We start from the raw sequence: 11476 nt of genomic DNA, 5'->3' as shown, positions 1-11476 counted from the left end.
GGGGGGGAGAGAGACAGAGCCCAGGGGGGGGGGAAAGAGAGCCCAGGGGGGGGAGAGAGAGAGACAGAGCCCAGGGGGGGGGGGAGAGAGAGAGAGAGAGAGCCCAGGGGGGGGGAGAGAGAGAGAGACAGAGCCCAGGGGGGGGGGGAGAGAGAGAGAGACAGAGCCCAGGGGGGGGGGGGGGGAGAGAGACAGAGCCCAGGGGGGGGGGGGGAGAGAGACAGAGCCCAGGGGGGGGGGGGGGAGACATCCGGCCTCCATCTAGTACATACATAACAACCAGGGCTGTGGAGTCAGAATAAAATGGACGGACTCAGACTCCTAATATATATAATAAATTGGGTACAGTAGTTCAATGCAGAATGTGCTGAATATTTTTTCATAGGAATTTGAGAAAGTTATGAAATGTCCTATAAATGGTTGTTCTATTCCTGATCTAAGGCTACATTCACACACAGCGTTTTTGCTGCGTTTTTTGAGGATAAGTTTTTCAGCGGCAAAAGCAGAACAGTTTTTTAAAAAACCGCATCACCTGAAAGGTTTTTGAGCTCATAATGTTTTCAATAGCAAAAGCAGATTAGAGAAACGCCGCACAAACTGACATGCTCATTCTTTGTGAGGATCCGTTTTTGAGCTCACTGACAGCGTGAGAAAATTCTCCTGCGCTTGCCGTGAGCGCAGGAGAATTCTCTCACGTTCACCGCATGCGCAGGAGAATTCTCCCACGCTGTCAGTGACTTGCATGAGGTGAGCTGAGTTCATTGAACATGCACTCGGCTCATCTGGATGCCGTCACAGCCAGACACTGAGGAGCGCAAGCATGCCTGTGCTTCTCAGTGTCTGCGGCATGGCAAGCTGGATGGCAGCTTTCGGCTGCGATCCAGCCTGTCATGTGAATGTAGCAGAGCTGGAGCTGTCCTGGGAACCATGGAAAGGTAAGGATGATGTTGGTTTATTATTTTACTTTTATTGCAGAAGACATTGGCTTCAGCTGGAATGGGCGTGATGGTAAGTATGGTTTAATTTAGAACAATAAAGAATTGTGTGTTTATTTCAATTAAAGGACTTTATTCTGAGTGTTTGTGTTTTTTTTAACTTTGACTATGGGGTTAGAAATGGGGGTGTCTTATAGACGCCTCTCCATTACTAACCTGGGCTTGATGTCAGCTGGCATTATAAGCGGACGTCAACCCCAGCCCTATTACCCCACTGCCACTGCTACAGGGCAGTGGGAAGAGAGAGGCTAAGTGCCAGAATTGGCGCATGCTATGGATGCGCCATTTCTGGGGCAGCTGATGGCTAGTGTTTCTAGCCTGGGAGGGGGCCAATATTCATGGCACCCTTCCTGGGCTATTAATATCAGCCCCCAGCTGTCTGCCTAGCCTTTGCTAGCTATTAAAATAGGGTGGACCCCATGTCATTTTTTTGGGGGTCCCCCATTTTAATAGCTAGTAAAGGCTAGGTATTCAGCTGGGGGCTGATATTAGTAACCTGGGAAGCTCCGTGGGTATTACCCCCTTCCCAGACTTCAAACATCTGCCCCAGCCATCTGCTTAACCTCCGCTAGAGACTAAAATTACGGGGAACCCCACGCCAATTTTTTTTTTTTTAATAAATCCTTTATTTTAACACTAAATGACAAGTACAGTAATCAACACTATCACTGTACTTATTATATATATGACTGACATGTTTCTATCTATCTAATCTATGTGTGATGCTCTATTTTTTCTGTTATAAATTGTCGGGTACCGCTGCTGAATTGCCGGCCGGCTATTTTAAAGAGACTGTGCATGAAAACACTATTATTTTTTTTAATAAATCCTTTAACACTAAATGACAAATACAGTAACCAACACTATCACTGTACTTATTATATATATGACTGACATGTTTCTATCTATCTAATCTATGTGTGATACTCTATTCTTTCTGTTCTGAATTGTCGGGTACCGATGCTGAATTACCGGCCGGCTTTTTTAAAGAGAGTGTCTTCTGAGCAGTTCATCAGCTTTTGGGCACCTTTGAAGGTGTTTTTTATGTGTTTTTATTTGCCTGCCATTGGTTTTAACGGTGTTCGACAGTGTTCTAAGGTGTTCGACGAACAGTTCAACGAACATCCCGTTGTTCGACGAACCGAACCCGAACACTACGAGGGTGGCTCAACACTAGAGCCGAGGTCATGTCCAATGAACTCGGTTCACCTCATGCATGTCACTGACAGCGTGGGAAAATTCTCCAGCGCTTGCCGTGAGCGCAGGAGAATTCTCTCACGCTGGGATGGCATTCTGATGACAGGCTGGATCACAGGTGAGCGCTGCCATCCAGCTTGTCATCCTTCAGAGACACTGCAGAGCTCAGGCATTATGGGAACTTCCGATTCCGGTATTCAATATTCTAAAAGTATTGTATTGGAACTCAGTATCGGAACGCCGATACCGCGAATATCGGTCGATACCCCATACTTCAGTATCGGAATGCTCAACACTAGTGATCACTATAATTAAAGCGACCCGAGCAAATGCAACCATACTACATAACAATAACATGCAATAAAGTATAACAAATATATATTATGCATATAATAAATATCCACAGTAACCTTATGTGATTCCCAATACCTATTAGAGGGGAAATCATCTCCAAATGTCTGGCAATTACCTGACAAATTTATCATACCAATCATTTAAGGGTTCAGCAGTATGGGATCAAGAGACTAGAAAAAATATACGAAGCAAGTCAGAGAAAACGAGCCCCACACGTATTGCTGCAAAGGTGTAATCTTACATCCTGTAAGACCTAGCTATAGTAAAATTTCAGCAGCGCAATTAAGATTTATCATGCGTACTAGAAAAGTATGTATAATTACACCAAAGCGCATTTGCAGCAGGATCCATCAGGTGCAGCAGATGACAGGTCTTTTACCCATACTTAGTGCAATTGCAAACGTCAGAAACCCTACTATATACACTGCTCAAAAAAATAAAGGGAACACTCAAATAACACATCCTAGATCTGAATGAATGAAATATTCTCATTGAATACTTTGTTCTGTACAAAGTTGAATGTGCTGACAACAAAATCACACAAAAATCATCAATGGAAATCAAATTTATTAACCAATGGAGGCCTGGATTTGGAGTCACCCCCAAAATTAAAGTGGAAAAACACACTACAGGCTGATCCAACTTTGATGTAATGTCCTTAAAACAAGTCAAAATGAGGCTCAGTATTGTGTGTGGCCTCCACGTGCCTGTATGACCTCCCTACAATGCCTGGGCATGCTCCTGATGAGGTTGCGGATGGTCTCCTGTGGGATCTCCTCCCAGACCTGGACTAAAGCATCCGCCAACTCCTGGACAGTCTGTGGTGCAACGTGACGTTGGTGGATGGAGCGAGACATGATGTCCCAGATGTGCCCAATCGGATTCAGGTCTGGGGAACGGGTGGGCCAGTCCATAGCTTCAATGCCTTCATCTTGCAGGAACTGCTGACACACTCCAGCCACATGAGGTCTGGCATTGTCCTGCATTAGGAGGAACCCAGGACCAACCGCAGCAGCATATGGTCTCACAAGGGGTCCGAGGATCTCATCTCGGTACCTAATGGCAGTCAGGCTACCTCTGGCGAGCACTCCAAAGAAATGCCACCCCACACCATTACTGACCCACTGCCAAACCGATCATGCTGAAGGATGTTGCAGGCAGCAGATCGCTCTCCACGGCGTCTCCAGACTGTCACGTGTCACATGTGCTCAGTGTGAACCTGCTTTCATCCGTGAAGAGCACAGGGCGCCAGTGGCGACTTTGCCAATCCTGGTGTTCTGTGGCAAATGCCAAGCATCCTGCACGGTGTTGGGCTGTGAGCACAACCCCCAACATGCACATTGGTGGCCTGCTGGAGGTCATTTTGCAGGGCTCTGGCAGTGCTCCTCCTGTTCCTCCTTGCACAAAGGCAGAGGTAGCAGTCCTGCTGCTGAGTTGTTGCCCTCCTACGGCCCCCATCCACGTCTCCTGGTGTACTGGCCTGTCTCCTGGTAGCGCCCCCAGCCTCTGGACACTACGCTGACAGACACAGCAAACCTTCTTGCCACAGCTCGCATTGATGTGCCATCCTGGATGAGCTGCACTACCTGAGCAACTTCTGTGGGTTGTAGAGTCCGTCTTATGCTACCACGAGTGTGAAAGCACAACCAACATTCAAAAGTGACCAAAACATCAGCCAGAAAGCATTGGTACTGAGATGTGGTCTGTGGTCCTCACCTGCAGAACCACTCCATAATTGAGGGTGTCTTGATAATTGCCAATAATTTCGATCTACTGTCTATTCCATTTACACAACAGCATGTGAAATTGATTGTCAATCAGTGTTGCTTCCTAAGTGGACAGTTTGATTTCACAGAAGTTTGATTTACTTGGAGTTATATTCTGTTTGTGTTCCCTTTATTTTTTTGAGCAGTGAATATAGGCACAGATCAGTCAGGTGCGCTAGATGGGCGTATCAAAGCGCATTTACAACAGTCAACATAACTGAGCATGCGCCCAGGAAAACGTCACTCCAGCAAGCTGGTTCCGGTAAAAAGGAGCCATAATCACGTTTCCCGGGTACATGTGCAGTTATGTTTTGTGCTCTGCCTGCAATACGGCAGAGTAAAGTGCGCCTGCATTAGCCGACGATGCTAATGCGCAGGTGTGAGATCTCTTTTGGCTATGTGAATGATGCTGGACGTGTTATCCACATGAATCAAAGCCGGAGGACAGCTTTTGGGGGCAAAGAAGCGACACAGATGACGAGAAATGATGCCCATCGGACCGGACCAAAGGCATTTACAGAGCGGGAGACAACAAAAAGGTATTTTTGGTGGTACACAGGAGGAGTTAGGGCATGATGGACACATTTAAGTAATGCAGTACAGGCGCTGAGAAGGTGGTGGATTTGGTTTACACACACTAAAAATTGGTAACAAGATCCCTTCAAATCTTTTTTTACACCATTTAAAAACTTGTCAACTCAGTCACTGGAGGCTGCCATTGTCATTTTCTATTGTGCGAGTGTCAGAGCAAAACACTTACACATAGCAAATACGGCAGCCACAGGGCATGGAAAGCTGCAGTCGGTGTCCGCCCCGATTTCGTATGCCTGGGCTGCATTAGCTATGAATGAGCATGCCCTCAGCCGTGCCTAGTTATAGCTATCTTATGGTAGCTCAGCACTCAGCACTAGGGCTGAGGCAGTGACTTCATGAGTGGCATCCATAGGCGGATTATAATGAGGGCAATCCGGGCTACCGCCCGGGGCCTCGGGTCTCCAGTGGGACTATGGCCGGATTGCCCTCATTATATGTGCGGCCCCGCGGCACATACCGGCAGACAGTGGCGGGGGGGGGTGCCCCCGGACCACTCCCCCAGCAGCGGTGCACGGCCGCTGCTTCTTCTTCGGCCGGGCCAGCACTGCAGCAGTTAACTTCCTTGTGTGATGGCCCGGCCGCGTCACTGCTAGGAGACACGGCCCTGTGCGCGGCCGTGTCTCCTAGCTGTGACGTCACGCAGTGCGCGCCCGGCCTGCACTGCTACTTACCACCGGAGAGGAACAGGAGCCAGGAGGACTGGAGCCGAGCCGGGGGATGGTGAGTGTGTGTGTGTGAGAGAGAGTGTGTATATGTGTGTGTGTGTGTGTGTGTATGTATGTGTATGCATGTATGTATGTATGTATGTATGTGTGTGCAGGCAGATATCATTGTGTGATGTCTGTTTATATGTATTTTTGTGTTTCAAATGTGTTTATGCGTGTATGTATATGTCTGTATATGTTTGTGTGCGTGACTGCGTGCGGCCTCCTGCTGAGTATAGATGGCGCCGTGCGGCCTCCTGCTGTCTCTGGAGGGGGGGCCGTGCGGCCTCCCGCTGTGTATAGATGGCACCGTGCGGCTCCCTGCTGTGTATAGATGGCACAGTGCGGCCTCCCGCTGTGTCTAGATGGCTCCGTGCGGGCTCCCTGCTGTGTCTAGATGGCTCCGTGCGGGCTCCCTGCTGTGTATAGATGGCTCCGTGTGGCCTCCTGCTGTGTATAGATGGCTCTGTGCGGCCTCCCGCTGTGTATAGATGGCTCCGTGCGGCCTCCCGCTGTGTACAGATGGCTACGTGCGGCCTCCCGCTGTGTACAGATGGCTACGTGCGGCCTCCCGCTGTGTACAGATGGCTACGTGCGGCCTCCCGCTGTGTATAGAATAGCGCCGTGCGGCCTCCCGCTGTGTATAGATGGTGCCGTGCGGCCTCCCGCTGTGTATAGATGGCGCCGTGCGGCCTCCCGCTGTGTATAGATGGCGCCGTGCGGCCTCCCGCTGTGTATAGATGGCGCCGTGCGGCCTCCCGCCGTGTATAGATGGCTACGTGTGCTCAATATTGAGTCATACAATTAATGTAAGGCTATGTGCCCACGATGCAGAAATGCTCCGGATTTTTGAGCGTTTCTGCATCTCCCTGGCAGAAAAAACGCATGCGGATTGTACATGCGGATGTGAAGCGTTCTTCACATGCATTTCCGCATGCGGGTTGACAAGCGCTTTCCAAGCGATTTTAGCATCACTTGGAAAGTGCTTGACAACTTGGTCACACTATATAAATCCATGCAACCGGCATGGATTTATATAGTGTGACCGTAAAAGAATGGTAAAAAATAAATATATACTTACCTTCTGATGGCCTGCCGACGTCAGCGGTCGCGTGACCCATCACATGACTAAATGACGTCACGGCAGGTCCTTTTCAGACCATCGCGAGCTGCCGGCAAGCCAGAACGCATCGGATAAAGACACCGGGGGCCATCAGAAGGTAAGTATAATATTTATTTTTTATTTTATTCTTTTTTTTACAGGTTCTATGGTACCCGGGTCCGGAGGAGAGTCTCCTCTTCTCCAAACCCGGGTACCATCCGCACATTGAAACGCATGGATTCTGCATGTACAGATGCAGTCTTGCGGATTACATGCATTCCAATGCAAGTCAATGGCGGCGAAAGCGCCGCGCTTCCGCAAAATAATTGTTAGTGCTGCGGATTTTTCCGCAATGATAATCCGCAGCGGAAATTTCCGCAGCATGTGCACAGCACATGCGGATTATCATTGGGGAACATGGCAGACCTTCTACTAGAGATGAGCGTTGTTCTACTCGAACTGTTCGCCAATCTCAAATTCGAGCTGTTTTGGGCGGTGTTCGAGCCGTTCGGCGAACACTAACAATTTGAGAAAAATTCGGCTGTTCGAGGTTATGTTCGATAACTGTTCGTGCACCAAAATCATAACTGGATTTTTTCTCAGTAATGATGAAAATTAATGTTAATACGCAGTTTGAGTGTACAGCGGGGTGGGGGGAGGGGCAGGGGATGGATCTCTGCAGGAACAATGAAGATCTCCATTTTTTTTTCTCTTTCCCGCATTTACAGTGGGGAGGTGCAATCTGTCAGCCTATCAGCAGCGCACACACGGAGCGAAGTGCTTTTTTTCACACAAGCAAGGGCATGTGTCATTGGCAGTGTATGTCACATGTCCTTGCCCTATAAGACCAAGCCATTTTCCCCGTCGCCACCATTTTCTCACTGCTGCAGCTGCGTGTTAGACGGCACCGCTGTTGCTGTGTGCGCTATACCTTGTTAATTTCAAGCCAATTTTCGCACAAATATACAGATAGCTTGGGAGTAGGGAATAGTTGTGATTGCAGTCCTTTTAAGGACTAGGTTACAGCATTTCCTACGACTTTTATCAGGGAGGTCTGTGCTCTTAAATAGATAGGTTGTGGGAGTAAAGACTAATTGTAATTGGAGTCCTTTTCAGGACTAGGTTACATCAGTTCCTATCAGTTTTTGCCAGGCAGGTCTGTGCCAGTGCTGTGCAAGTTTTTTTCACAGCATTTGGCTGAATCTAGCAAAGCTAATCCTTTTTGGCCTATTGCAGAGTGTGTTAGTCAGTGGAGTAGCCTATCTGTGTTGCAAGATATACCACCTGTGTATAGAATACCAATTTTTTTACTGCACCTAGTGAAGTAAAATCTTTTGGGCATAGCATCATTCTATTAGTCCATCTATACTGACCTCCATCAGGTTGCAAATTCAAAATTTTTATCTGCATCTACAGTACCTCTGAAAAAATATTTGGGCTTCTAGCTGTGTGTGGGACTTGTTGTATTAGTCCATCTATACTGACCTCCATCAGGTTGCAAACTGAATATATTTTTTTCTGCATCTACCTCTGAAAAAATATTGGGCTTCTAGCTGTGTGTGGGACTTGTTGTATTAGTCCATCTATACTGACCTCCATCAGGTTGCAAACTGAATATATTTTTTTCTGCATCTACCTCTGAAAAAATATTGGGCTTCTAGCTGTGTGTGGGACTTGTTGTATTAGTCCATCTATACTGACCTCCATCAGGTTGCAAATTGAATATAATTTTTTTCTGCATCTAACCCAGCCAATAGTTTTGGCCTAATACCACAGTTTGGCCACTCAGCTCTGCTCGGTTACCATCCATTGTTTTTTTGTGCGAACAACTCCAGAGTTGTGAATTAGTTAACCACCAAAATGAGTGGAAAAAGGCCTGCTGCTGGTGGAAAGGGGAATAGGCGTGTTGGGAAGGGGAAAAAAGGTTGTGTCCGTGGGGTAGGTGTTAAAGCAACAGTAACATCTGCAGAAGAAAGACCATCTTCCAGCCAAACTAAAATGTCTACTTCTTTTAGCGGACAATGTGATAAGATCCCTTTCTTACGGCCACGCCAATCGCTACAAATTCCAGATGAGGCACAAAAACAGCAGGTGCTTCAACGGATATCAAGTGCTCCTTTAAGTGGGCTCTCCTCCACATCAACTTCAACATCACAAATACTCCAGTCCTCAAAGGTGTCACCCAAATCGCACTTGCTTCCTCACAGCTCCCAAATCTCCAGCTGCCCGTCTGAGTATGAGGTAGAACAGATGGTTGAGTCTGCAGAGCTGTTTACTCATACTATAGCCTGGGAATCAGAGGTCGACTCCAGCGCTTCTGTGAATCCAGACGAGGAAATGATCTGCACTGATGCCCAGAATCTTTGAGTCGGATCCAGGACCAGACGCAGAAGGTTCTGACCATAATGTAGACCCTCATTCCCAAACTGTAACTCCTGTTGGTGGAGACAATGAGGAAGACTATGATAAGACTCAAATACCTGATTGGAGCGACAACTTTAGTTTTTTGTCAGGGCAGGAACAGGTTGGCTCTGAGGACGACGGGTGTAATAACACACAGGGTGATGATGATGAGGTTGGAGATCCCACTTACTGTCAACCCACAGTCAGCCAAGAGATGAGGTCAGCAGAGGAGGTGGAGGAAGATGCTAGTGACGACGAGGTCAGGTTGCGCCTTCCTGGACAGAGACGTAGTACTGGAAGCACGTCAACAACTGCATCCTCAAACACAACTCTGCCTCTCACCACAAGTCGTGGTGGCTCTTCAGGTCGCATGGGTGCTAAGCCTTGCATAGCCTGGGCATTTCTTCAGATCGATAAAGATGACCCAACTCGTGTTATCTGTAACATTTGTCAGCAAAAGCTAAGTAGAGGCCAAAAAATACATAGTTTGAGTACTTCATGCATGAACCGGCACATGGACATGAAGCATAAGTTGCAGTGGGAAGCTCAGTGTGCTACAATGCGGCCTAGCCGACCGGGCCAACCACCGTCTGCCATATCTTGTGCATCCGCGGCCTCTTCATCCTCTGTGACTAGGGGGACAGCAGTCACACCTGTTTTGGGGCGCAGACCTGCCACCTCTTTACCCGCAACAGCCAGCGTGATTGGCAGGTCATCATTTTCTTTGGAGGTGGTAACACCAGCTGGTGTTGAGCGCTGTCCGACATCGATAGCACCACCTTTGGATCAAGGCAACCTAACATGTCCGCCTGCATCTTCCTCACAGACCGGCAGTTTGCCGGGGACACCCTTATCAACCCCGTCTAAGCACAATAGCCAGCCCTCAGTCCCTCAGATGTGGACAAGTAAAAGACCATTTCCTCCTAGCCATGAGAAAGCTAAGAGGTTGAATTTCACCATCTGCAAGCTCTTGGCTACAGAAATGCTGCCTTTCCGCCTGGTGGACACAGAGGATTTTCGAGACCTTATGTCCGTCGCAGTGCCCCAGTACCAGATGCCCAGTCGGCACTACTTCTCAAAGAAAGGTGTGCCTGCGCTCCACCAGCATGTCGCACACAACATCACCGCTTCTTTGAGAAACTCTGTGTGTGACAGGGTGCATTTCACCACAGACACTTGGACGAGTAGGCATGGACAGGGGCGTTACATGTCGCTGACTGGGCACTGGGTAACTATGGTGACAGCAGGACAAGGGGCTGCTGTCCAAGTCTTGCCGTCCCCACGAGTTGTGCGTCAATCCTCTTTATGTCAAAGTTCCTCCACTGCTTCTGCCTCCTCAACCTCCTCTCGGTCTTCCACCTGCACCCAAAGCCTGTCTGGTCATGCCACAAGCTTTCTAACTGCGCAGAAGGGATCCTGCACACCTCCTTACTATGCTGGCAGTAGGGCTCAACGTCATCAGGCGGTTTTTACTTTGAAATGTCTGGGAAATGTGAGTCACACAGCTGAGGAGTTGTGGTCAGCTCTGGAGAACCAATTTCATGAATGGTTGTCTCCACTGGACCTGAAACCAGGGAAGGCCGTGTGCGACAATGCTGCAAACCTGGGTGCGGCCCTTCGCCGGGGCAATGTCACACACGTGCCTTGTATGGCTCACGTGTTGAACCTGGTTGTCCAGCAATTTTTAGCCCACTATCCCAGACTAGATGGCCTTCTGCAGAGGGCACGGTCGCTGTGTGCTCTCTTCCGCCGTTCGCATCCCGCAGCTCAGCGACTTACATCTCTACAGAAGTCGTTGGGCCTGCCACTTCACCGGCTAAAATGCGATGTGCCTACCCGGTGGAATTCAACTCTGCACATGTTGCAGCGACTGTGGCAGCACCGACAAGCCCTGGTGCAATGCGTTCTGACGTATAGCCTGGGCCAACGAGATTCAGAGGTGGGGCAAATCACGCTGGAGGAGTGGTCTCAGATCAGGGACCTATGCACCCTTCTGCACAGTTTTGAAATGGCGACGAAGATGTTTAGTGCTGACGATGCCATTATCAGCATGACTATTCCGGTGATTTACATGCTGGAGCACATGTTAAACAGAATTCGGAGTCAGGTGGTGGCACAAGAGGAGGTGGAGGAAGTAGAGGAGGAGGAGTTGTATGCGGAAGGGCTAACATCTACAAGGTCCAGACGGTCGGCAGCACCAAGGCGGCAGGTATGTGAGGGTGGGGGAGATGGTTTTACCAGGGCGCATGGTAGCAGCCAAACTAGTGAGGAAGGTGCAGGAGCCCAGGAAGAAGTGGAGGACGAACTGATGGAAGACTCATCAGATGAGGGAGACCTTGATCACATTTCTGTTGTGCGAGG

This window comes from Phyllobates terribilis, unplaced genomic scaffold, assembly GCF_046119375.1.
Source record: "Phyllobates terribilis strain yellow unplaced genomic scaffold, ASM4611937v1 Scaffold_7__3_contigs__length_470593459, whole genome shotgun sequence".
NCBI classification, from domain to species: Eukaryota; Metazoa; Chordata; class Amphibia; order Anura; family Dendrobatidae; genus Phyllobates; species Phyllobates terribilis.
The sequence above is the reverse complement of the archived record's forward strand: the minus strand, read 5'-3'. Positions refer to the sequence as shown.